Genomic DNA, 14996 nt, shown 5'->3' with positions numbered 1-14996 from the left:
GGAACAGAAGGGAGTACAAGGGATAATGTTGTTTAAAAAAAAAAATTTACCTATGCATATGTACTGTCAAAAAAATGTTATAATTATAAAAATTAATTTAAAAAAATAAAAAAGAGTGCTTAAAAGTCACCTAGCCCAACTTTCCCATTTCACAGATGTGAAAACTGAGAACTTTCTCAATATCATCCAAAAATCAGATACAGGATTTGAACTTGCTTCCTCTCTTTGCAGGTCAACATTTTTCTCAAGGTTATCAGGGTATCTGTCTTTATGTTAAGCTCCCACCCTGGAAAAATCCAGCCCACGAGGATACTCCTAACATGAAGAGCTTAGATGGTTGCCTGCAGTGTCTGCAGATGCCTCCATCACTGGAGTATTGTAAGGAAAGAACAATTTAAGCCTCAGAGGAACTGGATCTGGCATAGAGCCCATTCTCTGGAAACCAAACTAAAGATTCCATTCCAGCCTCCACTCTTTTGCATAGACAGTTCCTGCTGCCTGCAATGCCCTCCTTCCCCTCAGCTTCTCAGAACCCAGATTGCAGGAATCCCCTCCCCCTAGGGAATTATTGCAAGGCCAATTTTGCATTTGTTTTGTAAATAGTTTTCATTTTACTTACTCAGGTTCGGAATACGTTATCTCCCCGGTGGAAAAATAAGCTCTCAGAGGGTAGGGCTCATTTGTTCCCGAAGTTCTGCTGTCTGACACTCCACCAGCCCGGCACAAAGTTGGTGCTCCGTAGATAACAGTTGGTCTCCTAGCTGGGTACATTTTTAGATCTCTCTTCCCTCCGCCTCAAGATTCCTCATCCGTAAAATGGGAATGATAATAGCATCTACCTCTCTGGCAATCGTGACAGTGAGAAGAGACAATTAACACGTGTAAAATGCTGGGCAGACCTTAAAACTACCTACAAGCTAGCTGTGACTTCGATTGAATTAAATTGAATTGAATTAGCTTTGCTAAGGAGAGAATAAGCACCCCAAGGCAGAAACCCCATTGTAGCCACTCCTCTAGTCTCTTCCTATGAGGCAAGACACACAGTAGGCCCCAATACATACTCTAAATTCAATTGAAGGAGAGGTGACTGACCCGAGACTGGAAGTCTGGGACACACCCAAGCCAGACTGGGCTGTTACCGGAGTGGGGGTAAAGGATGGGGGGTGGAGAAGGAGGGAGCCCCATTGTTTTGGTAACCAAGGCTCAAAGACCCTTTTGAAGGGAGAATTACAGGTGAATGACTCTGGAAGTAAGGGCTGGAGCCAGATTGGGGTGGAGGGCCTGGCCTGGGGGTGACCCAGTCTGTCTTGCATATATGTAAGGCTGATAGTCTTCCCACCCCGCCTGGGCTGGCCTGGCAGGCCACTGGGTTCAGGCTCCAGCTGGTGGAGGACACACAGAAAGAGGGAAGCCTGGGTAATCCTCAGGGAGAGATAACTGGCTCCCAGCACTGGATCGGAGGGCCTCTGAATCTAGAGGATCAAAAAAGGGGCTGTGGGATTCACCGGGGCCCTAGCTCACCCTTCCCCCTGAGTGTGAGTCATCAATAAATCACTGCCATCCTCTTCCTCCTCTTTGGATTCCATCTAGTAAACAATTAAGCCCCTGCCACGTCCCTAGTGTTCTACCACTTAACAGGAACATGAAGAAAATGAGATCCTTTAGGGAACATAGGAGAGAAAGTGGAGGTTTGGAAAACCTACCAAGCTGCTAATTCAATTGTGTCTTCTGCCTCAGTTTCCTCATTTGTTAAAAGAGGTAGCTGCACTGAGTGCTAAGGTTCTCCTACAGAGACATGCTGATTATGAGAGGAAAAAACAAGGGAAGATAGGAGAAGGATGAAAGTAGGGGGGAAACAAAAGAAAAGAGAAAATCAGCAGGGGAGAGGAAACCAGACATAACCAGCAATGTGTGTAACTCAGTCTTAATGTCTTCCTCTACTTCCATACCCCTCACATCTCAGAGAGAGAACACTGGCTGAAAGAGGATGGCAGGCTGACCTGGTAGAAAGCAGGGGAGAAAAAGAACTGCATTTGCACTTAAAAATGCTTGGTTTAAACTCAGACTAATCCTTGTGACCTTGGACCACATAACTTGCCTGAGACTCAATTTTCTCAGTTGTAAAATGGGAAAAGAGAAGTCTAATCTCTAACATCTCTAGAAGACCTGAATCTAAGATCCTTATTGCCTCCCTATTTATTTCCAATCTTATCTATACTAAATAACCCTAAATAGACTTCTAGATAGACTAAAATCTCTCTGGTTCCATCCCCCCACCACACAGACACACACAAACACACACACACACTCACCATATTCTGCCTCTGTCTGCTATATACAGTTTCTGTCCTCCCCATCCCCACCTACTGTGCTTTCTAAATCCTTCTCTCACTCCTTCTATGAGTATGAAAGAAGCCTGAATTTGACCAAAATTCAGCTGATTCCTAGCAAGTCATTTTTCTTCTGTAAAATGGATATAATTATATCTGTACCACCTACCTCATGGCATTGAAAGACTCCAACTTTGAGAGCTAAAAAGCACCTCCGACAAAATCTAGTCTCTCTTATTCCTCGTCTGAGAGAAGTTAACTGATTCATATTTACCATTTGTTGCACTACAGAGTTTGCTAATTTAGCACTTAATTACCCCTTTAGCACTTAAAAACCCTTTGTTTCTAAAGTGAGAAGTATAGACCTCCAAGCTATCACAAATCAAGTCTTTTCCATTCCTTAAAGTAGGTTTAGAATCATTAGAGGTATTCAATTCTTTAATGACTCTACATTCTAATCCTCTAGGTCTTGTTTCAATTCAATTCTACAAACTTTAAAAAAAAAAAAAAGCAGTCAGCCAATAAGCCTTTTTCTGAAATGCCTACTACGTGCTAGAACCTGGTGTTCCTGAGGGGGAAAAATGAAGCAGTCTCTATCTTCGGAGAGTTTACATTCTACTAGCTAAATGCATGCATACATATCTTAAGTCAAGATTTTGTCAACAAGTTAACTAGCATTAAGCACCTACTATGTACCAATCAATGTACTAAGAAGGATAAAAAACTATCCCTGCTCTAAAGAGCTCACAGGGTAATACATGCAAATAACTAAGTACAAATGAGCTACCTAAAGGGCAAATTGGAGATAGTCTGGAGAGGAAAGGCACTAGAATTAAGAGAGTCTGATTTAGGTTTTATTCTCTTTCATTTAGACTTCATTAAATTCCATTCAACAAACTCTATTAACCACCTTTTCTGTACCAGACACTGTGAGGGCATAAAGACAAAATTAAGCAGTTCCTTTCTTCAAGGAGCTTACATTTTATTGGTAGGTATTAATATAATACCTACAAGAGTACAAAGTAAATTCTAGAAAGAGCATGTAGCTACTAATTTGGGTTGAGAGATCAGGAAAAGTCTCATTCTTGGTAAGAGATTGGTGCCTGAAAACTTGATTTTGAAGAAAGACAGGGATTTTACTAGGTGGAAGTAAGAAGGGAGGGCATTTCAGACATGGGAGTCCCCTTGTGCAAAGGCATAAGAAAGCACTTTGAAATGTCAGCCATCTACAGGGGACTGGCCTGTTTGACCAGGACAGAAAGCCCATGAAAGGGAATTTTGTGAAATAAAGCTGAAAAAGTAAGTGGACTTCAAATGCCAGTATGAACCACCTTCCCTTTACTGGAGACTTAAAGCACAGCTTCTGAATGTGGGGGGGGGGGGGTGTCAGAAATATTTGACAACAGTAAAAAGGTATCAAATGTTAACATTTAATTTTATGTAAAAATGAACAAGCATATCCATCTTATTAGTATGCTTTCATCTTTAATAAATGGCAAAAGTATATGCACATCAAAGAATTGTTTTAAAATAAATTTCTTTATGATTTGATAAATGTTTGATCTTATCTATCTACATAACTGGGTCTCATAAAAATTTCTCTGATAAAAAGGGATCTCCAATGGAAAAAGTTTAAGAAGTCTTGATTTAAAAGATCCTTTTCCAGACCATATTGTCAAATATATTTTCAGTGTCTGTTGAATTTGCTTACCTGATTTTCTTAAGAACAAAGAAATGTTTGGGGGAACTAAGAGGAACATAATGTCTGCTTAGAACTATTATATAAAAGCAAAAGACTTGGAAGAAAACATTTTTAAATGTAAGTATCCAGGTTAAGAGTTTGTATTTTATCCTAGAGATAGCATTGAAGACTTTTGAGCTATGATGGTGAACTTGGTCAGATGACTGTTGTGGAAATATCAATTTGTCTGTTATGTGGAGGATGCATTGGAGCAAAGATAGTCAGAAGATGAGGAGACCAATTGAGAGATTTACTCTTAAGGGAGTGAAAGACCTGGATGCAAAAGATTTGGGTCAGGGAGAAGTGACAAATTTTTGAAGAGTTTAACAATCCAATAGTGGAGGAGAAAAAAAAAAAATGTGTGTACAAGTAATTAAGATAAAAGGGAGAATGAGATAAACTGCAAAGGAAAGTGCCAGGCAAAGGGCCAAGAGGCATTTGAGAAAGAAGGAAGAGATCATACTCAGCTTGAGAAAACTTTCACATACATACACATGCACACACACACATACTTCAAGAATTTCATCGCATGTGAGGAAAAGGAGGAGAAACATGGACTACACATTTGAGGTCCAGCCACTGGGACTAGGGTAAACAGTTATCCAAATTGAAAAATACAAGACAGGAACAAGAAATGGAGAGCAGTTCCATGTGGCCAACATGCAAGTAGACCTTGAATGTCAGCATCTCCTATAACTATAGAAGATTTTCACTGAAAAGGTGAGATGAAAGGAAAACATCTGAAGCTGGGAGTAAAACTCAGCTTCATTTCCCCTTCAGCTATGTGAGTGTGAGTAAATCACTCAGTTCTCATAAAATCACAGTATTTCAGAATATGAAGAAAGATCAGAGAACATTCAATACCACAATTTAATTTGATAAACATTTATTACACATCTACTATATAAAAGGTGCTATTGTATACATAGGTAAATACAAAAACAAAAGTAAAAGTCTCTTACTCTCAAGAGGCTTCCAGTCTAAAAAGGGATAACACATACAAAGAAATCAAATTTAAAATATAAAAAATAAATAGAAAGTAACTTTGGCAGGAGCATTAACAATGGGAAAAGGGGGTGGGGATTGTTGTAGATGGAAACATTTAGTTGATTCTTAAATCTCAGAGTTCCAAGAGGCTAAAATAAAGAGGAGCATTCACAATATAGGATAAAGGTTGTATAAAAGCCCAAAGGTAGGTGATAAAATATTGTGTACAGGGAACAGCTAGTAAGCCAAGATGGCAGCATTATAGAGTTAATGGAATGGTAGTAATGTGAATTCAATCGGGAAAAATACTTTCTCCACTAATGCAATGGAGGGTCCTCTCTGTTTGATTAATAGTTAAGATATTTAAATAATAGTTAGATTGGAAAAGGTTTAAATTCCAATAGGGGAGAGACAGAGAGAGAGAGAGAGAGAGAGAGAGAGAGAGAGAGAGAGGAGAGAGAGAGAGAGAGAGAGAGAGAGGAGAGAGAGAGAGAGGAGAGAGAGGAGAGAGAGAGAGAGAGAGAGAGAGAGGAGAAGAGAGAGAGAGAGAGAGAGAGAGAGAGAGGAGGAAGAGAGAGAGAGAGAGAGAGAGAGGAGAGAGAGAGAGAGAGAGAGAGAGAGAGAGGAGAGAGAGAGAGAGAGAGAGAGAGAGAGGGAGAGAGAGAGAGAGAGAGAGGAGAGAGAGAGAGAAGAGAGAGAGAGAGAGAGAGAGAGAGAGAGGAGAGAGAGAGGAGAGGGAGAGAGAGGAGAGAGAGAGAGTCGAGAGAGGGAGAGAGAGAAGAGAGGAGAGAGAGAGAGAGAGAGAGAGAGAGCACCGTTGAAAACTTTCACAACTATGGTGGTGAACATAGTCAGATGTATGTGTGGTGGGGATATCAATTTATTGACTATGTGAAGGATGCATTGGAGAAGGGACAGGCAAGAAGCAGGAAGACCAAAGACTGTTACTGTTAAGGAAGCAGAAGTCTCGGTTGCAAGAAATTTTGTTCAGGGAGAAGTGACAAATTTTTCAGGAGTTTAACAATCCAATAGTGGACAAAATTTGTTGTGTACAAGTAATTAAGATAAAGGAATAATAAAAGGAAAGTGCCAAAGGACCAAGAAAATTTGAGGATGAAGAGATCACACTTAGCCTGGGGATCAGAGAAGGAAATGTGTGTTGCTCCATATAGATGTATGTATGTATGTATGTTTCTGTATACATACACACATGTATATTCAGTAAAGTGCCAGTAATATTGCTAAGAACCATGGAATCTTTCTATTGGATGTAGCTAAAAATCTTTAAAGTGTTGTCTTCCTCATTAGAACCAAAACTTTTTTTCAAGGTTAAATAATGTGAAGAAGGTGGAATTACTTTATTTAGTAATTAATAATTAATACAATACTAACTTTTCAAAATTTCCAAATGCTAATAACTATAACAAGAATTGAAATTTGACAATGATTTTGATATCTCACTTTACTTTAACATAACACTCCTGGCTCTAATTTGCAACATGATTAAATTTCCTTGATGAATATGAGTTTTTAGGAGTGAGACTTAGAAATAGATTTTTCTATATTTAATGTCTTACTCTAGATTTACTCTAGGCTCTGTCAGTGAATCCTGAGTAGAAATCAAAACTCTTGAGAGCAGGGACTGCCTGACTTTTCCATTTGTATTTTCAGTGCTTAGCCTAGTTTTTGAGACATGACACACAGTAGGTCCTTATTAAATGTTTCATTCATTCATTCATTTCATGGATTGCTCTCTAACATCAACAAGCCCTGCCCACGAGGCGTCAGTGCAATGCACAGATCACAGAGACAAAAAGGACTGCTAACTTAAAGGGGGGAATAGCTAGCAGGTTTGGGGGATTTTTTGGTGTTTTTTAAAATGGCATTTAGGACAAAACTTGGTTTCATGCTAGAATTGGGAATGCAAAGACCAAAAAGAAAAACAGATTTTGCTGCCAAGGAACTTAGACTGTAAGAAAGATGCATTGTGATCCACTAACCACTAACTTTCCTCCCTTACCTTCTAATAAGGTAGGTAGTAAAGTATAATAATACTTTAATAATATCCCACCTTATAAATAAGGAAAGCTTGAAACTCAGAGATCATGTGGTGTCAAGATTACTTATTCCTGGTCATACAATTTGTAAGTGGCTGAATAAGGATTCAAATCCAGCTCCCTCTGCCACAAGCTACCTTTCTGACCTGCTTTCTAAGCCACATTGAACCTTAGAATAGATTTCCCAATAACTACCCCAGATCATTCAATCTGAAAAAGTAATTGTGAGATTAATTAAAATATGCCTTTTTTTTTACCTCAAGTCTGATTTTATGAGAAAACTCCTTCTACTAGCTCTCCTTCTATATCAGCTCTCACTCTGCAATATCAGGTACTGAAAAATTGAGTGGCCTGTCCAGGAAGCCCAGCTTGCAGTGTCAAGGACTTGAGCTCACAACACATGGCTTCTGGGGACTCAGTTTACATAGCTGAAATCACTGAAGACTTAGACCCCAACTTGAGGTCTGTGAACTTGTTTTTAAAATATTTTGAGAACTGCTGTCCTTTGTAATTCTAGGTCTCTTATTTTATGCATTGAAAAACAGAATGCTGAAGAACTTATAGGTTTCACTAAACTGTCAAGGAGGTTCCTGATACTAAAAAGATTAATGACTCTTTTCTGAGATCCTCAAATTCGACTCATTTTATGGAGGGTGATAGCAACTCAGATTTCCACAGAGCTTTAGGAGTAAAGAAGCAGGATCCTCCCATTTGGTGAGGTGGGCAGTACAAATGTGGTGTTCCCTCCAGCACCAACAAGGGTCAGAGTACCCTGCCCTGAACATCACTATCATCATCTCTAAGATGGAGAAGCTGTAGCCCAGAGAGGGTGATGCTGAAAAAGCTGCATGTTCCCACAAGATGGAATGTATCCAGGTTAGTTGAAGCCAGAATTCTAATTTCCTTCCATTTTTACCATGTCTGTGAACTTATCATGTTATAGCTAAGAGAAACTTTGGGTATCATCTAGTATCACTTTCCTTCAACTGATAGGTAAGGAAATCAAGGCTCCCATTGGGGAAGGGACTTGCTCAACACTTCAGTGACCAACCTGGTACAAGACCTACGTCTTCTGACTAAATCAATTATTCTCTCTACTTACACCAGGTGCCTTTCTTGGATCCCAGAGTCCGGGTTCCCAGCCTTATCTGTTCTTCCCATCAGCCAGAGGTGGGAGGAGATAGCCAAGGTAATTGGGTGGTTCCACTACCTCTGTCCCTTGGTGGGAATCTTCCCAAAACCTGTTGTTCTCAACTCAGAACCTGTCACTGTTCAGTTAGCCAGAGTAGGGCTGGATGGGGTTGGGCTAGTCTGGCTAAGGTCAGAGTTCCTTTTGTCATCACTTCCAACCACGCTGAGGGCACTCACCCACCCACACCCCATTGCACGTAGAGCTGAAACTCTGCCTGGAGTGATGTCTGGTCAGAATCAAGGGGTTAGAGGTCATCTTGGAAGAACCAGAAGGTACTGGTTCTTGGGACAGCCCCTTTCTGCCCCCAGCATGGAAATCTTGGACCCTACTATTCTCTGGGTCATTCCTTGGCCTTGGGCGACTCCCACGACTCTCCAACTCTAGAGGACTTTGCCTGTACAAAGGTAGACCTCTCAGGGCTGGCAGTATAGCCTATACTCTGATCCTGTATTAAGAAGAAAAGAGTGACTTACAGATACACGTACATGCACGTACCACGCAGAGATCCGTTCCCAAGCAGCACACTGCCCCACTTCTTCATGGAAATGAGTCTAACACCGGGATAGGACACCAACCCAAAACACTGTGTAAAATGTGATAAGATAAGTGCATTAAAGAGGGAGATGGGGGTTGTTAACTGCAAGAAGATCAAGGAAAGCTTTCCTGGGAGGAGGCATTTAGTTGGACTCTAAAAGGAGGGTGGGGTTGAACAGGAATAAAGGATAGTACAGAGGATGGCAGAAGGGACCTCAAGGACCCTCTAGCCTCATCCTCTGAATTCACATATGAAGAAACTGAGACCTTCAGAGGTGAACCTAAATTACCCAAAGCCAGAATTTGAATCCAGCTCCTCTGACTCCTAAGCTAGACTTCTCTCCCCCATACCAACAGCTACTTCAACATGATCTCTAAAGTTCCTACAACTTCAAAGATAAATGGATCACTTTACTTTTTTAGTTAAATTTTATTTACAAATTTTATTTGCACTTCATCCTCCTTCCCACCCCCTCTCAATTGGTAAGAAGAAGAAAAAAGCCAACAAAATCTTTATAATAAATATATATAGTCAAGAAAAAACAAATTCCCTCATTAACCCTATTCAAAAATTCATCTCCTGGTATACCCTGAGTCTATCACCTCTGTCAAGAGATAGGGAACATGCTTTCTCATTGTCCTCTAGGATCAGGGTTGTTACGGTGTTGATCAGATGAGCCAGTGTTTATATAGCACTTCCTTCATAACAAGCTTGAAAGGTCAGTAGTGTGTTGGGCGCAAGTATTCTGATCTTCATTTACAGATGAATCAATTGTAACCCTTTCATCTCTGAAACTTCCATCCTGAATCTCCTGTTCAATGACTACCTCACCTGAGCCACTGTTTTAGGAGACCCCCCAGGATATTTCACTTCATCTCCTACTCCCTGGTCATCTTTACAATCCAGACAATTATTTTATGGAAGGTTTGCCCTCCCCTGACCCAGTTCTGGAACTAATAATTCCAGAATTGTTCCTGGAAGGCGTATGTCAATCTACTCATTACCTTTGTAACTTTCCCACCAAAGTGTCCTTTCTTGGCTACCAGTCTTCTATATGTATGGTCTCCTGCTATTAGAGTTAGGCGCTTTGAGGCAAGGGACTATCTCTACTATTGAGCTGGTTTGTTTGTTTATTTGTTTTCTTTTTAATATACCTAGAACTCAGCCCATTCTTGGCTCATAGTATCAATTAATAAATGTTTTTATATTAATTGATTATTTTTTTTTTGTTCATTTAGAAACTTGTCTAGTATGACCAAATAGGTGATAGAGAAAGGGCTTAAACCCAGATAAATTACCAGAAAAGGATTAGGATAGGGCAAGGTCAGGAATTCTACCTATATGCAGATTTTAAAATTTATATTATGGTTATTTGCATATTCTCACCATACCTCTACTCCCAATCCATCAGATTTATGTTGCTGAAGGCAATAATAATGGTAAAACGATGGGGATAAGGAATTATGCATACTTTTGTCTGTATCACCCATGATTAATACCCACACTTGTAGGAGGTCCTTAGTTTGTTAAATCAAATTCAATTTCCCTCTTGACCTAAGAGCACATGCTTTTAACATTGGTAGACTGGTGGCTGACCAAAGATTTAACTTTATTGGGAGATGGATTTTGGCTGAACATAGAGAAAAATGTCTTTAAGTTTAAGTTATACAAGTGATAATGAGTTTCTCATCACTGGTGATTGATCACCTGCAGTGGATTTTATAGAAAGACTTCATTATTTGAGAAGAGAGTTAGATTAGATGATTTTTGAGTTCTCTCCTAATATTAAGATTCTAGATTTCTTTGAAAGAAAAAAAAAAAAAAAAGAGTCCCTAGTCAGAACTGATCTATTCAGATTGCCCAAAACAGAGAGAAAAAGTGAGTTTCCTGGGGAAAAATAAAAATTGGGATAGTAGACCTCAAAGTTAGAAAGATTTATTTTTTTTTATTCTTTTGTGGCCTTAGGCTTGAGCAAACTAAACATTTGGGATAAAAAGCTGATACTTATGAAGAATTTAGGGTAAAGCAGAGTACCCAATTTTATTATTAAGGTCTCTATTCCCCCTATTGTTTCTTGGGAAATCTTTCAATCAACAAGTCATTTTGCTGGTAGTATACTTGGTACATATTTAACAACCAACTTTGGCAGGGGGGAAAGGGGGAGGAGAGCAGGGGGGGATTGATAAAGAGATAGAGTATATTCTACATATTAAAATTTTTAAATCATTTTTTCAATAGTATTTCCTCCAGTTTCATCAAAAGACAAATTATGATATTCTTTTTTTTTTTTTAATTTTGAGTTTCAAATTTTCTCCCTCTCTTCTTCACCTCCCCCCTCCCTAAGAGATAAGCAATTTTATACAGGCCATATATGTGCAATCATGTAAGTCAGATTTCCATATTAGTTATGTTGTAAAAGAAGAAACAGACCAGAAAGGAAAAAAAATCCATAAAAATAATAAAGAAAATGAAAATATATGTTCCCATCTGAATTTAGACTCTTATCTGTTCTTTCTCCGGAGGTGGATAGCATTTTCTTTATGAGTCCTTTGGAATTGTTTTGGATTATTGCATTTGAGAGGAGCTAAATCAGTCACAGTTGATCATTATACAATATTCAACATCCTTTTAAGTTGAATCTGCATTGCTAAAATTTTCTCCTTTACTTTTTAAAGTCTAGACAAATCAACAAAACAAACCCAGATTTGTAGCCTTTGCCAATTTCTCAAGTGTAGATGTTCACAATGAAACTTTAACAATCTCCTCTCAAACATTAGTAGGAGCTGACATCAACACAATCCTGAGTGTGGGTTAGTACTGAGCCAGGCATCGGTGGAAGAGATAGAAGGTATTGCATGAGATCAAGTTCTTGCTTATATTCTATCTGTGATTAACATAGGGCAAGTAATAAAGGAGCAAATGAGGTACAAAATAAAATTTTTGCTGAAAGAGTGCTAAAAGAGTTGAGTAGTTCTGCCTTCACTCTTATCTGTTAACAAACACTATAGTATTTGGTCCAAGCAAGGGGTCTACCTTTTCCTTATTCTTCCTTCTACATAGTTTAAACTATCGATATTCACCGCCATTATTTTTAGCATCTTTATGAGCTTCATTCATTTTGAACATTAGTTTTCTTGGCATTTTTTTCAAACTCAACATTCAGTTAAGTGCTGGCTAAAGCCAAAGAAATAGCAGAAAAAAATGTCAAATAAGGACAGAAGCCTAGATACACTAAGTATTCTTTAGTCATTTTCATTGCATAATTAATCTAACCCTTCTTGTCCTTTTTTTTCCCTTTACAAACATGTATAATCAAACAAAACAAATTCTCATGTGTGCCATGCTTAAAAAAAAACAAACATGTCTCAACCTGCATTCTGAGTCCATCACCTTTTTAACTTGGAGGTAGAAGCATGTTTCATCATGATTCCTCTGAAAGCCTGGTTGTTCAATGTGTTGATCAGAGTTCCTAAATTTATTTGTCCTGATACTCTTTTTACAGATGAATGATATTTGTCCCTCCTTTCACCATAAGCATAATTTTAAAATTCTGAGCTCACTAGAGTAGTCTCCATGTATCTACAATGATTTCTTTACCTACCTTTTTTTCTTCTTCCTTGGGTTCATTCAGAATTGTATTGTTAGAATTTCATTTCTTTTTAAAATCTCCTATCCATTATGAGTTGAATGCCCTTTTAAGCTTCAGATCACAGAATCATATTCACATTTTCTCATGACTTTTAAAAACTTGCTTTCCTAAAGGATGAGGTAATTATTTGGTTGTACCTAATATTTCCTCTCCTCAATATTATGAACTCCAAGATAATTAAATAATTTTCTATCAAGGTTCCTATTTTCACAATACCAAATAATTCCTCTTTGATAATCATAAAATTAAGTCCACAATAGTAGCTTCTCTCAGAGTCTAATCTGCCTTCTGAGATATTAAGCTATAGGTAAAGAATCAAATTTGTATTAGCTACTCTTTTAGCAAGAATGAGATAATCATCAGGTATCTGAACAGTTAAAGTTTCCATCAGTACTTTTCTAAATTTCCTAATACGTGGCCTTTATAATCATTCTGTTGTCTTGGTCAGTTGGTGAGCATCTTTATTGTTTTGTTTTTGAGAGGCAATTAGAGTTAAGTGATTTGCATAGGGTCACACAGCTAAGTGTTAAGTGTTTGAAATCATTTTGAACCCTCATAGATGAGAAAATAGAGGTACAAAGAGTTTTAATGGCGTGTCCACAGTCCTAGAACTAGCAAATATCTAAGGCAGAATTTGAATTCAAATATATCTGAATCCAGGTCTAACCTAACATTTTCCATTCAGTGTCATTCAATGTAGTGTCCCATTGAGGTCCAAATTAACTCTCAGTGATGTCACCCGATGGCAGCTTTCATTTTCTTCTCAGTATTACTAAATAGTTCCTTCACAAGAATAAAACCAAGGATTGGCCAGTGACAAATGCTGGTGTTGGGAGATAACAGGTGCTGGTTTCAGGAGCCGGAATACAAATTGATAAAGTCTAGGATTCCCTCTTCCTTTAATAGCCTTTGGTTTCTGTTGAGTTTGGAGCCTGAAGTGGGGGTGGGGTGAGTTATTAGGAGATTTTGCAGATAGCAACTACATAAAACCATAGACTAGTCTGCAAACATGAGCTGTCTCCTGGGCCTTCAGTGGGAACCTAACAGAACAAGTCAGCGGTATTATCAGCAATCAGTGAAATCAATGATAGGAGGTATCAGTTAAACTGGCTACCAATGATATCAGCTTTTACTTTGCAGGTTCCTTCTATGGGCTTGTGGGTGAGAGATGACTTTAATATTATATTCTTGTAAGTGACTATTGCCTGTTTTCTCCATCTGAAACCTTCAGGGCTTACATTATTACTGGACGGTACTGCAGACATCATATAATCCAAGCCATTTATTTTATTGATGAGGAAAGGAAGTCAGATTTTGAGTGATTTGACCAAAATTACGCAGGTATTGAATGGCAGCTCCAATGCTGAAACCCAGAACTTCTGACTACTGGGTCCAATAGTCCTTCCATTTCTTACATCAGGACTGTGTTTCTTGTCAGGTCTCTTAAGGTCCAATGGGAAAGGAGCGTGCCTTAAGTGGTCAGAGTTATTCTTGGACCAAGGTCATTCTCATCAAGCTTGAGTCTATATACACTTAAGGTTGTTTTTTGTTTTGTTTTGTTTTGTTTTGGGGGGAGGTGAGCCTGGTGTAGCAGTTGGTCCATGCCCAACAGCTATTTCTAAAAGATATAATTTTAGTGCTTCATGGATGCTGTCCATTTCTCACTCTCAAACACAAACCTACTGCTCTCTGAGCAGTACTTCCCATGGTAGTGTTGTCTGAAATCAACATCTTTTTACCCACCCATTGCCAATGTTTTCTGATTTTGTTCCTTCCTACCTATTCCCTGGTTGCTAACAATCCCCTTCAGTATTAGTTGGGTTTAAGCCCCTCGATCCTCCCAGTTATTCTCTCTTCCCTTCACCCAACTCCAACAATTTAGATTTTTGTATAAATCTAAACTTGGTCAACTAAGGTTTACAAAATTCTTCCTTCAATTCTACAAAATGAGAAAATGAAAGATTATCCCTATGTAATAGTGTACACTACATTTCTATTATAAGGAGGAAAATGAGATGAAGAAAAAAATGACATTCACAGGATCACACAGCTCTTATAACAGAAAGAGCAATGGGTTTGAAGTCAATGGCTTAAAATCACACTTTTCCTTTTCACTGCTTGTGTGAACTTGGGCAAATCGCTTAACCTTTAGAAGTCAGTATCCTCAATATTCTAGCTTTGAGAGTTCTATGCCAGAACCAGGAATTAAAATTTGAGAAGTTAAGGGTTTTTTGCACCCTCAACCAAACTAGCATTCTCTGGTCAATTCCAGCTTCTTTGGCAACCCATAGGATGACTAAAGTTTTAGGGGCTAAGTGAAAGAAGAGATGATCTCTTCCACTCACTCACCTCCCATGTCCAAGATGGGAAAAATGAGAATCAAATGCCCAAAGGGCCCAGGGGCATCAGGGAAAGAGAGATCAACCTGATCTCACAAAATGGACCCATTGATCTCACAAAAAAAAAGAAAGGATTTTATTGTTCTTAGCAGTATTCACTTTGAAG

The 14996-nt window shown here is 38.7% G+C and overlaps 1 long non-coding RNA gene across 1 annotated transcript in view; it reads right to left on the bottom strand.

The window, feature by feature from the left end:
• LOC141555754 (uncharacterized) overlaps positions 1-8346 on the bottom strand; it is a 148379-nt gene extending 140033 nt beyond the window's left edge. Inside the window, exons 1-2 of the long non-coding RNA XR_012486326.1 lie at positions 8218-8346; positions 620-843 (exon numbers count right to left, since the gene is read on the bottom strand). This is a non-coding gene — a long non-coding RNA (uncharacterized LOC141555754). The remainder of the gene's footprint in view (positions 1-619; positions 844-8217) is intronic.
• Between the last annotated feature and the right edge of the window lie 6650 nt (positions 8347-14996).

Source organism: Sminthopsis crassicaudata, chromosome 1 (assembly GCF_048593235.1).
Source record: "Sminthopsis crassicaudata isolate SCR6 chromosome 1, ASM4859323v1, whole genome shotgun sequence".
NCBI lineage: Eukaryota > Metazoa > Chordata > Mammalia > Dasyuromorphia > Dasyuridae > Sminthopsis > Sminthopsis crassicaudata.
The sequence above is the reverse complement of the archived record's forward strand: the minus strand, read 5'-3'. Positions and strand labels throughout refer to the sequence as shown.